This window comes from Zalophus californianus, chromosome 10 (genome assembly GCF_009762305.2).
Source record: "Zalophus californianus isolate mZalCal1 chromosome 10, mZalCal1.pri.v2, whole genome shotgun sequence".
Classification (NCBI taxonomy): Eukaryota; Metazoa; Chordata; class Mammalia; order Carnivora; family Otariidae; genus Zalophus; species Zalophus californianus.
In genome coordinates, this window is record NC_045604.1 from 12,680,407 (window position 1) to 12,705,480 (window position 25,074).

A 25,074-nucleotide genomic window follows, 5' to 3' on the forward strand; every position below is an offset into this window, starting at 1 on the left:
TGTTACACTCCATTCTCCAGCCATTTCATTAAGGTACAATTGGGTGAGAGTGAATAATGATAGAAGCTTCAGTTGCAAAACTAAGCTCGGGTGTCCTTAGAAGTTGTTTCTGGGGCTATGTGAGATGGGGTGGTTTGGGGGGTGGTGGTGTGTGGAGGAGATACTCTTGCCTGGCAGCTGTTCTGAATATGCTCGGTAATGACAACACTTTGGCCTTCTTTCAAGATCCAAGTACAGTGTATATGATGGGTGAGAAAAATAAAATATAACTGACAATCTTGGGTCAGCCATAACTTTGAAGGCAATTCTCAAAGTGAAGTTCCAATTCTCCAAGTGAAGTTTAACATCAGTGGGACTTTAGGGAGTATGTATGCCGCTGCCTAGGGGGCTACTTTAAGGAGACTACTGATTTGGGGTCAATAAGCTATGGAGCTTGACTTGATCCTCAAGGAAGGAAAGCATTTTTTAATTTTAAATTTTTTAATTTTGAACATCGAAGGGAGGACCGTCTCCCTTTCAAACCTGGAGTACTTACAGCATCCTGATTTCCTAAAACATGGAGGTGGTGAAGTAGGGGTCAGACAGCTTAGGCCGCAGGTCAGCTAGAGGGAGGGAACAATGCCTCCACTGTGGTACTTGTGCATTTCTCATTATTAGAATGCTATTGCTCTTGTGTATTTTAAAGAAAATGTTGTGAGTCTGTAGGAGGTGGGGTTGTATCTTCAGAGGGGGTGATGGCTTTTCTGATATGAGGAAGAGTTATGGTTTAGGTCAGAAAATGGCACAAGAAGAGAGAACGTGAAATGATTTCAGGTGGGAATTAATTCAATTAATCTAATGTTTGGTCTTAAGCATGGGTGAAGATATTGAGACCTTTCAAAGGGGTCTGCCAGGTGGGGGGCCTAGCGTGGTAGCTTCTTTGTGAAAATAGGCTAAAATAGGCTAAAAGTGAGCAGGGAGGAGGCTGTTCAGTTGTATGGCCCTTTGGGCTTGAGGGTAAGTATCTCAGACAAAGTGTACAGTGGGACAGGGTCTGTTGAGTCCTTGGTTTGCCCAAGCAAACCACGGTAAGATCAAAACCCAGCTTCTTTGTGTTTCTTGCTTTCTCTGTTAATGAAAGGATTTGGAAAATTTGAACTATGCTAAGTGGGAACCAACAGTGTTGAAAGGAAGGCAGCTCACCACCGGGGCCAGTGAAGTAGTAACAGTGGGGATTCAAGTCGAGGCCTTGCAGGGAAAGGGGCAAAGCCAAGGGTCAGATGAAGGCTGCAGCTCATTCACCTCTTTGCACCTGGAGACTTGCTTTCTCAAGCTAAGAACCCCCAGTTGGCAGTTCTGACTCTAATTCGATTGGGAAAGCTGAGATTCCTTTCTAAGGGCTCATATCTTCATTTCCAAGTCAGACCAATTCCATTTCCAATCCTTAGTTTGATAAATGACACACCTGGAGCTTATTATCTGTATGCGGTGCTCTGTCAGTGATGTATTTCTTCACAGGCTACGTCATCACGAGGGTTCTTGATTAATTCAGTTTGATGGTTGTGGGCAGTGGTGTGTGGGGACCCCCTTGTGTGGCTCACAGGAGCTGATGATGCGTATCTCTACCCAGTTCTTCACTCAAGGACATCACAGACATAGCTGGAAATTGTGGTGTGTGTATTTGTGTCACAGAAACCATCAAATTGTGAAAGGCCCTGAAAGACCTGAGTGTTTAACATTTATCAGCACAATTTTGTCCTAGTGCTTTTTTTCACTGTTAATAGAAGAAAATATAAAATAAAAAATATTTCTTTTATGGGTCCACAGATGGCTTAAAAAAACAGCTACCAAAAGTTTTGGTTATTTGGATGGTTGCTCAGTTTTACTCACAAAACAAGAGGCTTTTGATCAAAGGTCTTAAGAGTCAGTTAAGAATTTTCTAGGTATCTTTGTGTCCTATTTTTTGAGATCGCATGATGAAATATTTGGAGTATTTGAAGTCAGGGAATCCTGGGCTGGAGTCTTAACCTACTGACTTCAAGACACATGACAACAAATGAATTTGATTCTTCACACTTTGGTTTCATTACCTATAAAATTAGAATAAAAATAATTTTTACATGTGAGGCAGCTTTGCAGAACTCTACAGCTGGAATCTGCTTTCATTACCCAAATACCTTTAGTTGGTAGTAGTATTGTTATTAGATCTATGTGGTCAAATTTTAAGGACCAGTTTACTTTTTCCTAGGATAAACAAGTGTGTGCCTTTTTTTTTTTTAAGCTATTTTGGTCTTCTACAATAGCCAAATATTTGGTTGACGAAACTCTTCCCTTTTTGAACGGTTGCAGAGAATGTTCTTTGAGTCTGAAATGAATAATTGTTTAGCATTAACACTGGACTCATGGCAACAGTGTATGCTCATCCCCCTGCTGATTTTCACCCCGTGTGATGGACGATAGTAAAATATCAATTCGTGTGGTTTCTGAGGCAGCGGAAACAAGGGAAGCTCTCCACACTCATTTGCCTGCCCCACCCAGTCCCCTTCTCAGACTGACTTTCCTCCTTCAACCTCTCTGGCGTAAAAGTGCTGATAAGGGCCTAAATGCAGGGGCGCATGTCACTGGGAACGCTTCCTGCCCATCAAAGCTGTGATCCAGTTCAAAGATGTCTGACTTCCTCCCTTATCTTTGGAGCCTCTCTCCGCTCTGCATTCCCCATGCCCATTTCCAGTCCTGCTATCTACACAGTTCGTAATCCCATTTCGCTCTGTTCTCTGGCTTTGCAGGTTGTTGATCCATATATTATGTTCTCCTTCTAAACACTGTAGTGTTTACTTTTCGTTCACTGTGTGTTTGGTATGGATGATTGATCTTGCTGTTGGCCTTGTAATTGTTTCGTTCGTGTTCACTTTGCATTGTGAACTGGCTGTAAACTTATGTCTTCTTCTCTACAATCTTCCCAAGCCTTTGTTTCCTCATCTTTAAAAAGAAAAAAGAGGATGTTAACACTCTCAGAACCGCAGGGATTAAATGAAATGATAGATACCCAAGGGCCCTTCACATGGTGCCTGGCATTTGAAGCTGCTCAACAAATGGGAGCCTCCTCCTCTCCCTTTGCTGTTCCCCTTAATGCCCAAGGCAAAGTTTGTTGCCAATGAGGCAATCAGCAGATTCTTTTGGGGTGAATGATTATAACACCCATATGGTTAAGAACTGGTTCTTCAGTATGGTTGTTTGCTTCTGTGTTTTCTATTAGCAGAACACCCTGGCCTCACACCCATCTTTCTTGGGAAGGAGTGTCTTAGGGAGAATACATTTGGGGTCAGGAAGTTTGGGAGGAGGAAGTAGGTCAGTCTCTGTTTACCACTGTGTATGTGGGGGGCGGGCAGGTGAAGGAGTGATGGGGGTAGAGAGGAGATTTGGCAGCTTATAAACACACTCTGACCTGCTTCTTCACACTGGAAGTTTTACAGGGAAAAGCTCCTAACTAGAAAGCCTGTGTTTTTTCATACTTACGTATGCCCGCTTCTAGGATTCGGTAACAAAGGGCTCATTACTGTGCCTGTAAGCCACGTTCTCCAAAAAGAGATTGATGAAAAAGATGATTTTTTAAATCTCTATATACTTCTTTTTTGCACCTCTTAATTGATTCAGAACTTGGGCATGGAAAACAGGGGGTTTTTGTTTGTTTTTTTAAAAAGTGTTCTTTTAATATCTCTAGCAATCTGTTCTTTCATTTTGTGGAATAGAAAATTATATTTGAGTCACAGCATCCTGTTTCTCTTTACTTTTAAAAATTTCTTTTAGGGGTGCCTGGGGGTGACTGGGTGGCTCAGTTGGTTAAGCATCTGCCTTCGGCTCAGGTCATGATCCCAGGGTCCTGGAATCGAGTCCTGCATCAGGCTCCCTGCTCAGTGGGGAGTCTGCTTCTCCCTTTGCCCCTCCCCTCCCCCTGGTTTGTGCTCTCTTTCTCAAATAAAATCTTAAAATAAAAGTTTCTTTCATATGGATTCACAAGTGTTTCAGAACCAGTGGAAGCATCATGAAATGCTTTATAATCCAAAGCACCCTTCATTCTCTTGACTCCACGTAGATGAATCTTTCTCTTTGGGTGTCTTTCTAAAAAATTTTGGTGCATTTCTGCCAATTGAACTACTAGAATGATGATTGCTGTGTTTTTTTTTTTCATTTTAATTTTCATTTTTACTTAAAAATCTTCCTTCATCCTCATCTTTCTTCAAAAGACAAGATTTCACTATGGAACATGGTGAGAGGCCAACGTTGCCAGCCTCTGAGTGATTATAAAATGCTTGGGTGGACTCTTTTATCTGTCTCCCTTGATTCCAACTCTGAACCTCTGTGTAGGGTCACAGAGAAGAGCGAATGGGAAGTGGGTGATGAGCAATTAAAAGGCAGAATTGAGGATAGACAGCCAAAAAGGCTTGTGACTGGGGTTTGGGAGAGCAGTCTGTCTCTGTGCCAAGCTGCTTTTTCATAACCCACAGAGCCTAGGACAATTGGTCATCTTCATGTGACACTGGTGGGGAATGAGTCACAGCTGTTGGAAGAAGGGGAGTTTGTTAAGCAAAGGGATGTGTCAATGCTGAGAGACAGGCGATGTTCTGTGGGGTTTCAATGGAGAGAAAGATTGGCAATGAGCCATTGACTAAAGTGCTCTATTCTAGGCTAAAAGAGAAACACAGGGGACTTCACTCTAGAGTTTTAGTGGGTTTTGTTTGAGAGCTCATCTCAGAGCTGAGGTTGGGGAACTGACTCCAGAGCAAATGGAGTGGTTTGCATTGCTGACAAGTGTTCTTTCAGAACCATGGCTCTGTCCGTCACTTAAGAGATCCAGCCACTTGGTTAATGATAGATCAAAGGAACACAAGTTACACAAATTGACCTAACCTACATAGTCCATCCAGATTGTTGCTTCACTGAACCCTGTCCATCAAAAGACAGCAACAGTGTATATTCTTGGGCTCATATTAATTAGTTAACAGTTTATTCATTTGACATTTTTTGGACTCCTGGCATTGTGCTTGATGATGCAAATATAAGAAATCAATTATCTGTGGCTTTGGTCTGCTCTTGAGGGAACTCACAGGCTATGAAGGAGAAAGACATACACACAGATAAACCACAAGCTTCTACATATGAAGAACAAAGTGCTATGGGAGCGCAGAGAGAGAACTGTGCTGTCGCTTTTCTAGGAGAACTTTGACCAGATATGTGCGCCATTCCTGAAAACTGCCTATGAGTTAAGAATCAGTGGAATGTGCCCTACCTGCTTCATGGGGTTGCCTCACCCCGAATGAACTGTATGAACAGCCTCACTGTGAGGATAGTCTGCTGTGGGCACCTATAACTTTACCATCACAGTAATCACTAGAAAATCGAAATAAACGTGTTCTAGGAAGATCTATGCCCATGAAGGAGTTGCCTGAGAAAAAGTATGTTGGGACTACAACTGCTGGAGGAATTCCATTTTTAAATATATGTATAAACCATGCACAGCCTTATCTGGGTGACCTCCTTGCAAGTAGCAGAGGCTAATGCTAATTCTGTGGCGTCTGGGAGTAGCGAGGTTCCAGTTGTTTAGGTCCAGGAGGAGAAAGAGAAGATTTTATTCTCCAGACACTTCTTATCAGATGCAGGGTTGGAAGTATCCTGATAAATCTGGCACTAGTTAAACATCCGCTGAATTAGATGCTCCCATGGGAAAATCCGACCCTGGAGAACTTGGTCTTTTTATTTGTTTTGAGAACCTCAGTTGCTGAATTGTACAATTCCTGGAAGCATCTTGACAGCATGAATTGATTATGAAGATGGTGTTAGTAGTACTGAAGTTCCGGTGCCTTAGGTCATTAGAGTTCTTCCCTGTGGAAGGAGCGGGTGGGACATTTGTTGAAAGGATGATGACATGAAAAAAACACCATTTGCCCCAAATCTATGATTACCACAGCACCACCACAAGTGGCTTGCACAACTGAGGTAACTTTTCACAGATCTTATTGGAGTCAGTGTTTCCATAAGTAGCCACTGAGCATGGAGATGACCTTTCAAAATGCGGTTTTGTGCAGCTCTGTGATCCCAGTGGAGGGAAGGAAGAAAAGTCCTTTGCCGGGGCATCCAGTAGATGTCTCACACAGCCAGTTAGCATTGCTTGCATTTTAGTGCCGAGGAGGCTGAGGCACCAGTAAATTGAGTCACAGCAGGAAGTGAACAGTTCACTGGGCTAGGACTTAAAACTTGGACTACAAACCCAACTGTCATTTCTTTGCAGTGTAATCTTGGGCAAGTTACTCAGTCTCCAACCTCTAACATTTCAGCTGAATAATTGGAACGTAACTATTACTAATACCAATGATAATATTAGTGTACTTGGGTATGCTTTATGAAGGGTTTTCAAATTCATCGTCTCATTTGTTCCCCACCATGTGCCCGTGCTCTGGAGAGATGGCACAGGATAGTGGAAAGTGCTTGAGTTGTGGTATGGGAGAGTCTTGGGTTCAAATCTGGGCTCTGCCTTTGCTGTTTTGAGATCCAATCTTTTCCAATAAAATGGGGCTAAAGTACATATCATGCAGCCCATTTGTGAGATCTGAAAAGGAAGTAGGTAAAGTATGCTTAAAAAATGGTAGTTTCGGCACGCCTGGGTGGCTCAGTTGGTTGAGTATCTGCCTTCAGCTCGGATCATGATCTCAGGGTCCTGGGATGGAGCTCCAAGGTGGCTCTGCACTCAGCGGGGGTCTGCTTGAAAGATTCTCTCTCCCTTTCCCCACCCTTGCCTGCACATGTTTTTTTTATTTTTTTTCTCTCTCTCAAGTGAATAAATACATCTTTAAAAAATGGTAGTTTCTGTTAATGTCCCATTTGAAGGATGAGAAAAATGATCCTCAGATGTTATGAGAGCTCCTCAAAAGTTGCCCACATGAACCATACTAGACAGGGAGGTAAGGATCTAGGAGTGTGGGCTGTGGATTTAGTTGGACTTGGGATTTAGTTCTGGCTTCATTTCTTTTTTTTTTTTTTTTTTTATTGTTATGTTAATCACCATACATTACATCATTAGTTTTGGATGTAGTGTTCCATGATTCATTGTTTGTGTATAACACCCAGTGCTCCATGCAGTACGTGCCCTCCTTAATACCCATCACCAGGCTAACCCATCCCCCCACCCCCCTCCCCTCCAGAACCCTCAGTTTGTTTTTCAGAGTCCATCGTCTGTCATGGTTCGTCTCCCCCTCCAATTCCCCCCACTTCATTCTTCCCCTCCTGCTATCTTCTTCTTCTTCTTTTTTTAAAAAAATATATTGTATTATTTGTTTCAGAGGTACAGGTCTGTGATTCAACAGTCTTGTGCAATTCACAGCGCTCACCATAGCACATACCCTCCCCAATGTCTATCACCCAGCCACCCCATCCCTCCCACCCCCCACCACTCCAGCAACCCTCCATTTGTTTCCTGAGACTAAGAATTCCTCATATCAGTGAGGTCATATGATACATGTCTTTCTCTGATTGACTTATTTCACTCAGCATAACACCCTCCCGTTCCATCCACGTCGTTGCAAATGGCAAGATCTCATTCCTTTTGATGGCTGCATAATATTCCATTGTGTATATATACCACTTTTTCTTTATCCATTCATCTGTCGATGGACATCTTGGCTCTTTCCACAGTTTGGCTAATGTGGACATTGCTGCTATAAATCTGGCTTCATTTCTTATGGGCTGTGTGACACTGGGCAAGCAATTTAATCTGAGTTTTAGTTTCCTTATATATAAAATTATCTGTAAAATAATTACATCAGTAGGCAGGTGAGGGGGATGATAAAATTATAAAAAACACTTAGCTAAGTGTCTGTCTCTTCTTTTCCCCTTCCTTCCTCCCTCCCCCCTTTCTTCCTTCCTCCCATTTGTAATATGGGACATACGTAGTACATTTGGGGGGATCATGCATGGCCTTTATTAGCAGAACCAGCCTGATGTTGTAAAAAGCACATCAAAATTGCAAGGATCATGGGTGAAGTGGAGGAATGGTTCTGCCATTCTAGCTCAGGGATCTTGTGCAGACCACCTCAGCGGTCTGTCCCCTAGTTGTTAGTAATCCTTATCTCACGGGGGCACTGGAAAGAGTATGCAAGATGATGATTCTGATAGTACTTTGTATGTCACAGAGCTATTACTAATAAGGAATTTAGGGCATCAGGCAAAGAATTAGTAGATGTTTGTGTGGGTGCAGTGGGCCCAGACATCAACAGTTTTTAATTTAGAAGCTAAGTCCTGTCTCATGCCTAGCTGAGCAAGGTTCACCTTTTTTCATTTTGCTTTTATTGTTCGTCTCATTGACCCAGTGCTTCTCCGCACCCTGGTACTGCCCTGACTTACTGTAAGGAATCTGTAAGTCCGTAGCACAAGTATTTTCCCAATCAATGGATGTTAAGAGTAGATTTACTATCCTTACTCTTTTTTTAATTATGTTATGTTAATCACCCTACATTACACCATTAGTTTTGATGTAGTGTTCCATGATTCATTGTTTGTGCATAACACCCAGTGCTCCACGCAGAACGTGCCCTCTTTAATACCCATCACCAGGCTAACCCATCCCCCCACCCCCCTCCCCTCTAGAACCCTCAGTTTGTTTTTCAGAGTCCATCGTCTCTCATGGTTCGTCTCCCCCTCTGACTTCCCCCCCTTCATTCTTCCCCTCCTGCTATCTTCTTCTTTTTTTTTTAACATAAAATGTATTATTTGTTTCAGAGGTACAGATCTGTGAATCAACAGTCTTGTACAATTCACAGCACTCACCATAGCACATACCCTCCCCAATGTCTGTCACCCAGCCACCCCATCCCTCCCACCCCCCACCACTCCAGCAACCCTCCATTTGTTTCCTGAGATTAAGAATTCCTCATATCAGTGAGATCATATGATACATGTCTTTCTTTGATTGACTTATTTCGCTCAGCATAACACCCTCCAGTTCCATCCACGTCGTTGCAAATGGCAAGATTTCATTCCTTTTGATGGCTGCATACTATTCCATTGTGTATATATACCACCTTTTCTTTATCCATTCATCTGTCGATGGACATCTTGGCTCTTTCCACAGTTTGGCTCTTGTGGACATTGCTGCTATAAACATCGGGGTGCACGTACCCCTTCGGATCCCTACATTTGTATCTTTGGGGTAAATACCAGTTACTATCCTTACTCTTACCAAAGGTTTGATATTAAAACAGAAGCAACATGACAGAAAACACTAGAAGCCACTGCCCTTGAGTGGGGTCGGGGGTGGTGGTGGTTCTTTGGTGGTAAGAACTGAGTCTTAATTATCTTGCTATTCTAGTGCCTAGCATAATGTATCATGAACTGAGTAGATCTTCAATAACTGGTGTAGATGAATGAATGAATGAATGTGTTTTCTCGTTGAATTAATGCTGTGGCACAATTCTTCCTCTTAGAAGCCTCCAGAGTTCAGGTGTGGCCAACTTGAACTCTGGCTTCCTTTGCTTGTTCACACGGGTCCGTCTGCCTCTGTGCTTACAGAACTCTTTGTTGGAAGAGCATCCTGCTCCCTTGGAGTCCTTGGTCTCATAGACTTTGCCCCCCTCACAGGATGATGATATCGCTTGAGAAATTCAGTTCTTAAAAATTCCATTTCTCCCAGGACAGGAAGTGAGCTCATGTCGGTTCAGCTGTAGACGCGTTAGAGTATCTCGACAACATCCTGTCCTTCCATCTCTTTTGCCTTTTGTGTTAGGAAGAAGAAAAGCAACCACCCAAAATGATCCACAAGAAACATCTTGGAAGTTTTTAGCACTTAACTTAGTTATTATCACCTCTCATGAGACAGAGCCTTAGACAAAATGTGGGAAAATGGCCCCTTAAGTGGAAAAAATGAAGAAAGGGGAAAAAATGAGATCAGTGAAAATGAATATAGTACAAAGCTCCAAGTGATTCAACTCTCTAAAAAGTAAAGCGATGATAGGTACAGGGAGTGCTGATTGTGGGTTATTTTCTGAAATCCCAAACAGAGGATTTGGAAAGCTGAAAGGCAAATCTGTCTCTTAAGCTTCCCCAGAGAGACCTTGCAGGGAGAGCTAATATCTGAGGCTATTTTGAGAAGGTCACCTATTAAACAAGAACCTCGTGTGCTGGATTCATATGGGGCTAGCATGCAAGATCATAGACATTCATGAGTCAAAGCGTTCCCGAATGTGGAGTATCTACAGCCAGTTGGACCCTGGTTAAATTTCGGCAGGAATTAAAACACAATCCTTATGTCTATAACCTCCACAGATGCAACCAAACACCAGACAGGAGCTCACCAATGGATCTAGAATTATTCCGTACATTGGAGTGGAAGATCCATTTTGCCCCAAGGAATGTTCTCAGGAACCAAGATGTGTTACTCGGATGCCCACACACTCTCTTCTGGGTCAATGGTTGTGAACAAAACATGGGTGGTGGTAAAGGTCCGGGAGCCTAGTGTTTCTAGAATTTGGTTAGGCACATAGTCTAGGAGCCCAGGGCCAGTGGTGGGTGACCTAGGGTTCTGGGGGCAGAACACTGGAACTTTGGTGGTGTAGTAGGTAAGAAGAACATGGCTTCAGAGTCAGATATGTCTCCCTCGGCCACCTATTGGTTATATGGCAGAGACAGGTATTTTAGAACCTTGTTTAAGGGAGGGGATAATAATATCTATATCATGAGTTGTGTGAGGATTAAATTAAAAATGATGCATGCAAAAACTATCCTGAACTTGACCAGGGTTAAGTAGTAGATGTTGATCTCATTATTCTCCAACTGAAGAGTCAGGGGAGGATCAGGAGCACATACACGATTTAGGAGACGACCAAGACCAGAAACATTATTACAAATGGAGTTTAGGTTTCAAGGTCGACACAGAATGTTGTTGAAATAATGAACTTTAGTAACAAGATTTTACATTTTCTCTTCTCATTGTCCATTAAAGTGATTTAAGTTTGAGCTGCTTTAGGAGATTTATCATACTGTTTTTACGGACAAATAAATTCCAAACTACAAACAACTGTAATATAACTTATTTTGTGTGCTGGTGGCTTTCAGTTCTGGTTAAAAGGATTTTAATTGTGTTGGAAATCAGTACTCATTACTCCTGGTGAGATGTGTTTTTGTTTTTGTTTTTTTATTTTTATTTTTTTTAAAGATTTTATTTTATTTATTTGAGAGAGAGAGAGAGAGAGAAACAGCATGAGAGGGGAGAAGGTCAGAGGGAGAAGCAGGCTCCCTGCTGAGCCGGGAGCCTGATGTGGGACTTGATCCTAGGACTCCAGGATCATGACCTGAGCCGAAGGCAGTCGCTTAACCAACTGAGCCACCCAGGCACCCTTGTTTTTGTTTTTAATCCTTCAGGAAATTGCTAGTGCTTTGGCTAAGTGGCTGGGAGGCAATCTCGGGGTAGAACAGAGAGAGCTCTTGGCCACTTTGACCTTTCTTTCTTCTTCTCTAACTCTTCATCTTTATCTTCTGTCTCCTCTCCCAGGATCTTGGGCATTTCTCTGGGTAAACGAACCTACTTGGAAGGTATATACTTCCATTTGGGGCTACTGTTTTCATGCAGCTTTTTAAAAAAGATGTTAATTCAAGAATTTTACTAAAGAAATATTTTTACAGTAACCCATCTGTCCATGCATAGGTTAAGGTTGCAACATTTCCCATTTCTACCATTTCCTCCTCATCCCTGCCAGTAATAGGTATTATTGTTATTTTTAGTTTTTGTCTGTCTGCTAGATCTCAAGTGCTGTTTTCATGTCCTTACAAATGAGTTTGTACCTTTTTAAAAAGTTGAGATATAACTCACATATAACATTAGTGTCAGTTGTACACCATAATGATTTGATGTTCATAAATATTGTGAAATGATCACCACGATAAGTCTAGTTGACATCCATTACCTCACATAGTTATGAGAACTTTTAAGATGTACTCTCTTAATAACTTTCAAATATACAATACAGTATTAACTGTAGTCACCATGCTATACATGACATCCCCATGATGTTTATTTTATAACTAGAAGTTTGTACCATTTGACCACCTTCATCTGTTTCACCCACTACCCAACTGCCTCTTCTGGAAACCATCAGTCTCTTCTCTGTATCTATAAGTTTTTTGTTTTTTAGATTCCATGTATAAATGAGATCATATGGTATTTGGCTTTCTCTGCCTGACTTATTTCATTCAGCATAGTGCCCTCAAGGTCCACCCATGTTGCCACAAATGGCAGGATTTCCTTTTTTTTTTTTTTAAAGAATAATATTTCTGTGTGTGTGTGTGTATACACATTTTCTTTATTCATTCATTGATCGATGGACACTTAGGTTGTTTCCATGTCTTGGCTCTTGTAAATAATGTTGCAATGAACATGGGGGTACAGATATCTTCTTTTTTTTTAAGATTTTATTTATTTGAGAGAGAATGAGAGAGAGAGAGTACATGAGAGGGGGGAAGGTCAGAGGGAGAAGCAGACTCCCTGCTGAGCAGGGAGCCCGATGCGGGACTCGATCCTGAGACTTCAGGATCATGACCTGAGCCAAAGGCAGTCGTTTAACCAACTGAGCCACCGAGGTGCCCCTGATATCTTCTCGAGTTAGTGTTTTCATTTCTTTTGGATAAATACCCAGAGGGGATTGCTGGATCTTATGGTAGTTCTATTTTTAACTTTTTGAGGAACATTTTTGATGTTTTTCATAGTGGCTGCACCAAGAGTTTGTACCTCTTTTCACATATTTGATGGTTATTTGGAATTGTTCTTCTCTAGATTATCTATAGATCCCTTGGACATTTTCTATTAGTTTGGAATCTAATGTGAAGGAACTTTTAAAAAATAATCTTCACTTGGGGAGACCTGGGAGTTCATATTTCTTTCATGTGGTGTTTTTTTTGGGGTGGGGTTGGTTGTGGAGTATTAAGGTAAAGAAGACTTCATCTTAGCAGTAACTGTTAGCCAAGGGGTAAACTGGTAAAGGGCATATCTGTTGTCCCAGCCCAAAGACTAACTGCCTTGAACCGCTAGGAACCCATTCCTTGTATCCTTACCAAATGACAGCTCATAAGACTATGAGGATGTAACAAATCACTTTAAAGGAGTTCCCAAAAGTCTTCAGAAAGAATAAAATTTTGCAAATTTCTTCCTGCACATTCTGCACATTCATTTTTGGATGTGTTCTGCATTGTAAACACAGAGTCTGTCTTTCTGGGTTGTCAGTCTTATTAAAATGGTATCTTCCAGCCTTACTTTGTTGTAGACTGCACTTTTTTGCAAGATTTTAATTGTTTTTCATGGTATGTTGAAGCCATTAATTGCTTAAAATTCAGTTTTGTATATTATATAAAATAGGGGAACAGTTTTATTTTTTTTCCTGGATGCATAGTCAGCTATGGCAGCATCATTAAGTAATAATTATCTCTTTTCCACCTTTGCTTTATTTTTAACCCCATATACACTGTGATCTTTTTCTGTATTTCATTCTTTTCCGTGATTGAAAAGTCTATTCTTACCATTACTGCATTGATCTGATTACAGTGGCTTTCAATTGTGCCCTGTATCTTGTGTCTCCTTTCATACACTCCTTTTGGTTCTTTTTAGTCATTTATTAATCTATGTAAACTTCGGTAGTTATCAAATTCCAAAATAACACCACCCATTGAGATTCTAATTGGAACTGCATTATATTTACATTTTAATTTTGGCTAATTGAATTTTTCATAATGATAGATTTTCTTACCTAGGAACCAGTATAAGGGGCAAATACAAATTAAGAGACTTAAATGTCTGTTGAAAATAAAAGATTTCTCCCCCTCCTTTCCCTTTACATTCAGAGTATCTTTCTGAAATTCTGTTCAGAAGACAGATATATGAATTTGGAATTTAAGTGAGAGGTCTGGGCTAGATATACAAAACTGGGAGTCATTATATAGAATATTTAAGCCAAAAGATTGAGATTGCTAGTGAGCACAGATGAAGAGAACAAGAGAACTAACATTAAGATACTGGGGAATGATGAAAAAGGGCAAGATTAGTGAGAGGAAAACCAGGAGAGTATGGTGTCTTGGAACTAAGGGAAGAACATTTTTCAAGGAGGAGGGTGTGATCAGGCATGTCAAGATGCTAGTAATAGGCCAAGTAAGAGGATATTGGACTTAGTAACATGGAAGACATTGGTGACCTTGACAAGAAGCCCCCAGGGGAGTGCAGTGTGTGGTGAAAGTCTGCTTGGAATGAAGTTAATACAGAGTTCAAGAATAATAATTAAATGTAATACATGATCCTTGATTGAATCTTAGATTAAAATAATACTGTCACCCCGGCTATTACCACCATTATCAATAATCAAAAAATCTGTAAAGGATATTATAGGAGAAATGGGGAAATTGAATATGGGCTATTAAATAATAATATTGTAGTAGTGGTAAATTTTCCGAGTGTGATTGTATTGCAGTCCTATAGGGAAATATTTTTAGGGTATACATGCTAATGTATTTAGGAATGAAAAAGATGAACTCTTAAATGCTTCAGCCAAAAGAATACACATGTGTGTGTAATAAACACATGCATACATTTTATTTTTATATATATGTCCATGTATCAAGAAAATGTGACAAAAATATTAGTAATTAGTGAATTTAGGGGTAGCGTATATAGATCTTCATTCTGCCATTGTAACTTCTAAGTATGCTTAACATTTTTTCAATAAAAGTTGAAAAGAGAAACACTGAGTATAGAAGAGGAGGATTTGGAGACAGTGTATGTGTGTTTTTGTGAGGGTCAGTAACAAACTTCAGTGACCATTCAAGGTTGTTATGTGTTTTCCTTAGTCATGTTCGGATACCTCCGTGAGGGCATGAGGGTTGGGGTGCTAGATGTAGCCAGGGTTGTTATTTCCCAAAAGGTGTAAAGCTAGAGATGGCAAGACTGTCCAAGGCATATGTAAGGACCTGATTATAATGACTGATCATGGAGTAAAGTTGGGGGAGGGGTGGGGCCAGTGATACTGTTGTATGATCAATGGATTGGAGATCCTGTCAGGGGGACATAATTGTAGGAGTTGAGTACCAAAGAAAATGAGCCAGAAAGCTCGAGATAGCAGTAAGAGAGTAGAAGGTATGATAAGGAATTCATGGAGGGGTTATAGTTATTGTCTATTGAATTACCTTTGCATTTCTGGAATAAGCCTTCCTTAGTCATAGTGTATTATTCATTTGATTGCTAGAGTTCTATTTTATTTGGGTATTTTTCTTTTATATTTAAGAGTGAGATTATTTTGATTTGCTTGTTATATTCTGGCCTAATAGAGTGAATTGGGAACCATAATTTCTATGGCCAGAATATATTTTTTTAAAGATTTTATTTTATTTATTTATTTATTTATTTATTTATTTATTTATTTAAAGATTTTATTTATTTATTTGAGAGAGAGAATGAGAGAGAGAGAGCATGAGAGGGGGGAGGGTCAGAGGGAGAAGCAGGCTCCCCGCCGAGCAGGGAGCCTGATGTGGGACTTGATCCCGGGACTCCAGGATCATGACCTGAGCCGAAGGCAGTCGCTTAACCAACTGAGCCACCCAGGCGCCCAAAGATTTTATTTTTTTATTTACTTATTTAGAGTGAGCAAGCAGTGGGAGGGGCAGAGGAAGAGGGAGAGAGAGAACCTCAAGCAGACTCCACCCTGAGCACAGAGAGCCCAATGTAGGGCTTGATCTCATGACCTTGAGACCTGAGCCAAAATCAAGGATTGGATGCTCAACTGGCTGAGCCACCCAGGTGCCCCCTATGGCCAGAATATTTTCAATAACATAGACATGATCTGTTCTGTAAAGATTGGGTAGAACTTAGCCATTGACCCTCCTGTCCTGTGTCCTGTTCACAGTAGATTTAAATCACCTTTCCCATTTCCTTCTGTAGTTGTTGGTCTATCCAAGTTCTCCACATCTTGTAAAAATTATTTTTATAATAGTAGCAAATCATTTCCTTCTTATGGGTTTAAGATTTTTTGTCACAGATTAGTATGAAATATTTTCTTATACTTCTTTTGATCTCTCCTGAATCTGATTTTATTCCTTTCCTCATTCTTAGTCAGATCTATTTGTACTGTAATCAAGTACACAATGGTATTGTTTGTTATTGTTTGTTATTTTTTTCCCAAAAGCAAACTTTTGGGTTTATTTATCATATCTATTAACTTTATTTTCTACTTCACCAAAACCACATTTTAGATTTATTTCCCTCTTCCTATGTATTTTTTTTTTAAAAGATTTATTTATTTATTTGAGACAGAAAAAGAGAGGAGGGGCAGAAGGAGAGGGAGAGAATCTCAGGCAGACTCCCTGCTGAGTGCATAGCCCATGGCGGGGTTTGATCTCATGGCTGTAAGATCATGACCTGAGCCAAAACCAAGAGTTGGATGCTCAACCGGCTGAGCCACCCAGGCTCCCCTTCCTATGTATTTTTTCATTTATTTTAATGGTTTACTTTTAATTTATTAAAACAAAAGAACTAAGTTCATACATTCTGTTTTTCAAATATGAAGGCATTTAAAGCTGTAATTTTAGCTTTTGCTAAGTCTCATAGGATTTGATATGAAGTGTACCTCTTTCCATTACTCTTCAGATCTTCAGACAGCTTGTGAATTAGCTTCACCTTTTGAACCAAGGATTATCTAGATATTTATAAATGCACTTCTAAGTATTTAATATTTTTGGCATCAACTTTTTCTCATTTGTAATTTTATTATCAGAAAACATGACCTGTAAGATTTCTATTACATTAAATTTCTTAAACTTTTCTTTTGTGGTCAAATATATAAGTTGCTTTTGCAAATGTCTTTTTTTAAAAGATTTTATTTATTTATTTGAGAGGGAAAGAGAGAGCGTGCAAGAGAGAGAGCGTGTGTGTGCACGCACGCCCAAAAGAGAAACAGAGAACACAATGGTGGGGGAGGCAGAGGCAGAGGCAGAGGGAGAGGGAGAAGCAGACTCCCTGCTGAGCGGGGAGCCTGATCCAAGACTAGATCCCAGCACCCTGGGATCATGACCCGAGCCAAAGGCAGACACTTAACTGACTGAGCCACCCAGGTGCCCTGCTTTTGGGAATATCTTATAAATGTATGGAATAAATATATACTCTATTCAAGGATTTTAAGGTCCTCTTTCTAGAATCAAGTGTTACTTAATTTACCCTTGACTTACTTATTACTTGTATATTAGATATGTTTAATTCTGTAAGAAACATATTAAAATCACTTCTTATAATTGTGTTTTAGCCAAATTTTCTTTTATTTTTATGTGTGTTATATATTTAACTGTCATGTGATGCCTTTAGGTTTATCACTATTTTATCTTCATACATGGTGCCTTTTACTAATATAATGTTCTTCATTCTGATTCATGTTTTTGTCTTTAAATTCTCCTTATCTGGTATTTTTTTTGCCACTGTTGTTTTTCTTGATTTTTCCTGGTATTTTCTTGCCCTTTGCTCTATTGTCAACCATTCTTCATCTCTTTTTTCATAGTGTGTTTCTTATAAATAGAATATAGCTTTATTTTTGTTGTTTAGCTTAATCTGTCAGTCTTTTTTAAATGAGGGAATTTTATCCTTTTTCATTGATTATGAAACTTCTATACTTGCTCAGTGCTCCTACTTCTTCCCTTCTCTGGGTGCTGAACACCTTTAGGTGTTATTCTATGCTGTGCTCACGGACATGCAGGTCTGGTTGTGGGTGTGCCAAGTACAAATGGTTACTTTTCTGCCAGTAGAGAGGGGCTATTGCGCTGTCCCTTCTCCCACGACTCCTTGCATTCTTCTAGCTTCGGGAGGTAGGGAGGACTCAGTCCACCCTGCTAGTTTTTCTTAGCTTCCATTGGGCCAGCTCCCCAGAGAGAAATGCTAGTGTCATTTCTCTCTACTTGATTCTGTGCAGAGGCCAGGGTCTTAACTATACCTATGTGACCATGGACCCCAGCAGCAGTTTGGCTCAAGAATATACAGAGTGGAGTCAGGAGTGGAGGGATTATTAGGTGAGTTGAGATTGCCATTTTCCTAACATCTCTCTAAGACTCTGCCACCTATTTTTACGGTTTTGACATATATGGGGCTTCATTGAGTTATATACTGAGAAAACTCTCAGTAATATCCTCTCCTCTATGTGCTCTGGAGATCATATTTACAAAGAGTAGATAGCTGTGAATAGCCTGATATGAATAATAAACACTAATCAGATGAGAAAGAGACAAGTTGTTTTTATGTTCAAATTGCTTGGCATTAGCCTTAAGAAAATAGTCTCCAAATACTTTATAACTTCTTGTTCTTTAAATCAGTCAAAGGCTAAAATGTCCTGCTTGCTTGCTTGCTTGCTTGCTTGCTTGCTTGCTTGCTTGCTTGCTTGCTTGCTTTCTTTCTTTCTTTCTTTCTTTCTTTCTTTCTTTCTTTCTTTCTTTCTTTCTTTCTTTCTTTCTTCTTTCTCTTTCTTCTTTCTTCAGTGTTTTGCAGGAGTCCCTCGTATTTCTACCATGAGCTTATCCATTCAGGGACATGACAATGGCTCTTAACCACAACTGTGCATCAGGATCACTTGTGGAATTTTTAAAGATACAAATACCAAGTTTGCACTGATTCTAACTCCGTGTCCATAAACCTCAACTTGTTTGTTTTTAGGCTCTCAGGTCACTGGTATATTCCCAGGTGTTACCTTCTCATTATTGTTATGTTCTTTTTCTGTTTCTTAACCCTAAACCTCTAAACACACCACATCATTGACTTTCATTATCAGCACATTCCAAAGGCTCAAAAAATTTTTTTGAAAGACAGACCTCTCCTGATCTCTCAACATTCATGGACCCCCACTGCTAATGTATTTTGCATTATGAATTTGTTCTCTAAGGTGTGGCCTCAGTTGTGGAAACTGATTGACATTACCTTATATATTCACTGTTGGAAATGGGAGCTAGCATGAAGCTGTGTGTTTGGAGCAAATAAATGTCCCTTTAAGTCACTGTCATAGTTTCTATCTGTGCCTCCATTCTCTACTCTTGTCTTCTAGCTCTCTGTCCCAGGAGGCTGACCTAAGTGGGTGGCAGCAATAGGCTCCCTTGCTTGGTTGGGTTGGGCCAGTTGGGAGCCCTAGTAAGAAGGTAAGGTTGATGTGTTCAGTCCCCTGGCTCCTCTCTGTGAGGACTTTGAGCTGGCTGTAACCTCAACTGAATGTCTCTGCTCCTTTCAATGTGGCTGCCCTTACATGGTATTTGCCTTCTGTGTTCCAGTGTTCTTTCCTTCTTCTTCTTCCTTCTGGCCTAGGAGTACTAATGTCTACATGGCCTCCTTGTTATTCCTTTGTACTTGACCTAAATCTTTGCAAATAGCTCCACTGTAATTAAGCCTTCTTTACATTGTCCTATCATGAGTGAGTCATCTGTTTCCTATTGGGGTCCTGACTGATCCTCCCCATTCCTCTTGTTAACAATGAGCCTGAGCTGCTACAGTTTGGTAGATTAAGGCAAAATTATAAAAAGAGTGGGATAGCTTAGTCGTTGTCATAGATGCTTGGTGTGTTGTCCAGCTCTCTCTTAAGACTTATATACTCCTTCCTCCAGCTGCCTGAAGTGTTAGTGGCTAAGTTCCCATCTGGTGTTTCGTCCTCCACTGAAGAGAGCCACCTGAATCAAGATCATTCTCCTTTCCTGGGGGGCATCTGGAATCCAGTGGCTAGTCAAGTACAACGTAGGGTAAAAAGACTGTGCAGGGCCGTGCCAACTCTAGAGCTCTCCATGAGATTGGTTGACACCTTTGCTGTAACAGCCAACTTCTCTGTCCAATCTGCATCCTTCTCTCTCCAACAGGTGTTCATCCTGAACGTTGTGACTATTTAGCTTCCTGTACACAAATCTGAGTCAGAGTCTGATTTCAGGAGAGTCCAGCCTGTAACAGTCTTCACTTTGCTTTTTTCCCCCCACAACTGTTCTCTTTATAGGTCTGTCTGCCCTTACTTCTTACATATGCAAATAGACCTGGGAGTTTTCCCTCTCAAAGCAGCTCTAACACAAAGGAGAGGGTGGTACTGGGATGAGGGATGAGTGATGGTGGTGATTCTAGGCTTGAAAAAACGAAGAAGATAGCAGGAAGGGAAAAATGAAGGGGGGGAAATCGGAGGGGGAGATGAACCATGAGAAACTATGGATTCTGAGAAACAAACTGAGGGGCTAGAGGGGAGGGGGTGGGGGACTGGTTAGCCTGGTGATGGGTATTAAAGAGGGCATGTACTGAATGGAGCATTGGGTGTTATATGCAAACAATGAATCATGGAACACTACATCAAAAACTAATGTAATGTATGGTGATTAACATAACATAATAAAAAAAAATGGGAAAAAACATGTGGTGAACTGGGCCAGTTGGGTCTCTTTGGGTCTCTCAAATCAAGATACACAATTCTATTCCTAGATCAGTGTGGAGAGAAGAAAGAGGAATAACAATGACAAAGATAAAGTAAATTAGAGATGGTGGTTGAATGGACCTTTGGAGATATTTTTCAAGGATAAACTATCCCAAGATAGATTCAAGATACTAAATTAAGTTGATGGCACACTGTCCTATCACCTACGAATGCCTGTCTGATCGAGACTATAGACTTGTCCTCTGCTGTGAATGAGACACGGGAGCAGCAAGTGTAAATTTTACATTTTAAAATTAGAAATTTGGTTTCTTCCTGGAAAGTGAGTTCTGGAAGACAAAACTCTTTCTTCCATAATTTATAGAAAGCTCTTTGAGGAAATCCTATATTTTGCCTTTTTGAAGTACTGAGCAGAAAAAAGAGTATAATTTTTAGTTTTAAAGGGACATAAAGCAGAGCAAAAAAAGGGACCTCCAATCTAACCCTGCTTTTATTTGTCTGAATTTTCAAGTTTGTGAGCAAATCACCAATTTGCCACGAAAAGCAGATGGGTAGCTTTGGGCTCTTCCAGCTTGCTGGTTATTCTTGGGGGGCAGACAGAGTCCCTGTTCACTGCCCGCTTGAAAAAGCTAAGAAATCATTCCCCCCAAAATAAAGCCCTCCTTGAAAGTCTTCTGATGAGCACAGGAGAATACATTTTGGCCTAAAGGTGACTCAAGCTGCAGTGTGGGCTTGATTGAGGAAAACATCCAGTTTATTTCCATTCAGATTTAGTAAGAGGCAGCATGCTCAGAGTAGTAACTTGCAAGACACAAAGTGCTGTTGAAGGCTGAAGTGAGTGGTCAGGACTGCTTCCTGAAGGTGCTGGGGCTGGACATTGGATGTATCTCCCCTCTTCAATTGCCTCTTTTTACTGGGTCTGATTGTTGTACCTTTTATACTCCACATACCTCAAAACTTTCTCAACTTGCTTGACAGTAATTTAGGAGGGCTGGAGATTATTTCCTTAATTAATTTTTCTAGAGAAGGAATCCAGTACACTCAAGTTTGGGGATGGGTTGACAGGGTTTTATCTTGAACCTTCCTTTGACCTCACTCTTTGGCATTAACTTGGTTTATTTTTCTAGTCACTTTTTTTTTACTTTATTGCTTCCTATTTCAAGTTTTTTAAAACTTTGTTCAAATATTTTTATTAATGACAAATAACATTTACACTCAAAATTAAATATCTGTTTAATGTTTGTCTTCCATACTAGACTATGAGCTCCAATGATTACACATAATATGTGTTATAAAAGATATTCTTTGAATGAAGGAATTCATGTAATTCTTCCTAATTGATAAAATATATATTTTTTCCACATACTTTTTCTTATTTTATTTTTCACATTTTCTTATTTTGATTTTCATAGCTGACTCTTTTTTAGATAATTTGGATCGATATTATTGCCGTATGAATTTTACAAAGGAGGACATTAAACTTAGATAGGTGGTGTCCTTATAGTCCTAGAGCTACAAAGTAGTAAAGCGGTGGTTCTCAACGTGTAGATCCTGGACCAGCAGCATCCGTGTCCCCTGGAACTTGTTAGGCAGGTGAATTCTCAGGCTCCAACCCAGATATCTGGAATCAGACACTCTTTGAGTGGGGTCCAGAAGTTTGTTTAATAATTGCTCCAAGGATCCCGAAGCATTCTAAAGGGTGGAGAAACACTGAGGTAGAGGGAGAACTTGCATGTTATCCTCTTAATCCAGATCCTGTATGATTTCTGCTTTATTGCTTTGATTCTGTAATACTACTAAAATGTAAAGAAGTTTACTGAGTGTATAATGCCAACCTGAATCTCTTAGGGGAAGAGTCCTGTTATTGATTTACATTCCATAACAAATAGTTATTTAGTGAGGACATAGTAGGTTTATAAATGTTTCTTCTTCTTTCCCTCCTTTTGTCTTTCTTTTTTACTATTGCCTTTGTCTGATATTGGTATCAGGGTAACACTAGCTTCATAAAACTAGTTGGAGGAACTGTTCCCTTTTATTTTATGTTTTGGAAGGAATTGTATAGGATTGGTGTTAATTCTTCTTCAAACATTTGGTAGAATTCTCCATTGAGACCACCTGGGTCTGGAGATTTCATTTTGGGGAGTTTTTAAATTATAAATTCAATTTCCTTCTTTCTTTGAGAGCTATTATCTGTTTCATAGTGATGCGGGAGAGCTAGGTTCTTGTCTCACGGAATTGAAAAATGAATCTCTCCGACAAAGGAGAGTGAGTAAAGCGATAGAAGTTTTTTAAGCAAGGATACAGAAAAAACTCTCAGGAGTGAGAGGAGTCCCGACAGGGTTGCCACTGAGGGGCTTTAGGGTTGGTCTTTTATAGAAAGTTAACCAGGGAACTTAAATCTTTTTGACTTCTCTACTTGACGGCATCTTTTTCTAAGTAGGACTAGTGATAACATCTTTAATGGCTTACTTTTTAGGGTCTGTTTATTTTCTATTGACCACAGGAGACTGTCATAAATAAGACTCCCCCCTCAGACACCCAGGGCATGGGGGTCTGGAGTGTTCCCTTATCTCTGGTTTCCTTACACCTTCACAGTTTTGGGATTTCTGTGAGCCTGATTATGGAGCCCCCTATCTATCTCTCCCTACCTAGCCCTTCCTGTCCCTTTCTCAATATGGGAGGATTTATGGTGGCTTATATTTTTGGAGGAATTAGTCAATTTTGTCCAATTTATTTGTTCATTGTTGATATTCAAGTGAGGGAAATTCCTTGTTACCGGTGGGTTGTGGTGGGAGCTCCAGCTCCCCATATAATTCCTACTGAGGCCGTGGAGAGAGGACCTTGCTACTAGCTGTGGGGCTGTGAATCCTGGCTCCACAGCTGGCTTTTTCTGACACCATCCCAACAGAAGTGTAGCTGTACTTAGTGGAAGGAGTAGGAAAATAATCTACTCCCATCTGTCTGGAAATGGAAGTCTTTCTTGAGACAGTTATTTCTCCAAAAGAATGGTGCAATTATTTTTTTTCCAGCTGTAGTGTAGTTTTTAAAGAAAATAGACCTGAATGGAAATGTATTCTGTGTAATAGCCCCAGTGCCTTGACTGTGATGTTGATGCAAAATACCAGTACTTTAAAAAGCTGCCTTGTTGATCCCCGCCCCCACCCCCTTCTGCCTTGGCTCTCAGACTTCCTTTCTATGTATATAAGGCAGTGATGTCATTTTAGTCATTTACCCAGGACTGCCTATTGCCAATAGGCATCCCATCTCAAATAATTCTGGCTGGGAAGTGGCCAGGAAAATATTTAGCTTTATTCATGGAAAGTGGATAAGCCTTTCAGTCAATTATTGCATACTCAAAAATGGAGCACCTGGGACTCCAACTGGGCTTTGACTGAGGTAAAATTTGATGAAGGGTGGAGGAAAAGATAGATTTCTAGGTTTTAAAGAATTGCCTAGGGAACTATTTGAATGACCCTTACGTGACAGCCCAGTCTGGAGTGAAGGGAACATTCTGGAGTGCCCTTTGAAGTACTCATTGAAGTAAATAGAAGGTCAAGAGAGGTTAGAGGCTCCTCTAATTTAGCTCTCTGGTTTCCACAGAGACCACTTCAGTGTGGAATCCTGAAGCGTTGGAATGCTAATCTGTTCAGCTGATAGGAGGAAGAAGCATCACCAGAGGGAAGGACTGGTAGGTAGCTCAATCGATGAGTTAGCTCTTACGCCTCAGGCTACTCTGTAAATGGCTCTTTGCCTTCTCCAATACAAGTGTTATTTAGTGCCCAGAAGTCTTTGTGACCAAGTCTGTGAAAAAGCTGGTTTCTATAGCTTTCTTTTTTGATCTCTAAATTTCCCATGTGTAGAGGTGAATCCTGTTTGCCCATAACAGTAATGCAAAACCTTGGGGCATGCATTTTAGTCCTCTCACTTTATCTACGGCTCCCCCTTCTATGCTACCATGATTATCCCGTGACCTTGGTTTTATTGTCATTATTTTTATCCTATTGCATTATATGAATTTCTATAAGCCATTTAAATATTTCTTGAATATGGTGGGATCTAAATAAATAAAACTCTCCTTTCCCTGACACATAGCACATTTCTGAACCTCTTCCTCCTCTCTTATCTTGTATTTACTCTTTTTCAGGAAACCAATTTAGACTGAGAGAGAATGAAAATAAAAACACCCTTTCACCTTTCCTGACTCTTCAATCTTACTTCCCAGGACTGACCATTGAGAGCATCTTATGTATGCTGGGCAATTAATTTTAAAACAAGCCTGAACATTGCTTGATTAAAGAGAATTTTTTTCTAAAATCTTATGAAGCATGAATAAGAAATATGGAACTCATTATCCCCTGAGATCATATAGGCCAAAAATATGAGCACATTCAAGTCAGTTTTAGTTAAATTCATAGATAAAAGATCCATCTAAGAAATTTAAAAAGAGCATAGGAATGTTCAGGGCTCATCACATTCGAAGCTAATAAATGGAGGTCAGCTCCCATGGTTTCCCATAACCATCCCTGCATCTAATGTCCAGTGATGTTCTGGTAAATGTTTAATCAGTGGCAAAAACAAACAAACCCAAAACCCAAAAAAACCCCAAAGATGTGTGCATTAGGTACGTATATCCATATACGTACTTTGTTATAAATAT

At 40.2% G+C, this 25,074-nt stretch overlaps 1 long non-coding RNA gene across 1 annotated transcript in view; it reads left to right on the top strand.

Moving 5' to 3' along the window:
• The window catches only part of LOC113933021, a 71,982-nt gene extending 47,290 nt beyond the window's left edge, over positions 1–24,692 (top strand). The window contains exons 4-5 of the long non-coding RNA XR_003523213.1: positions 24,018–24,105; positions 24,562–24,692. This is a non-coding gene — a long non-coding RNA (uncharacterized LOC113933021). The remainder of the gene's footprint in view (positions 1–24,017; positions 24,106–24,561) is intronic.
• Positions 24,693–25,074: the final 382 nt, after the last annotated feature.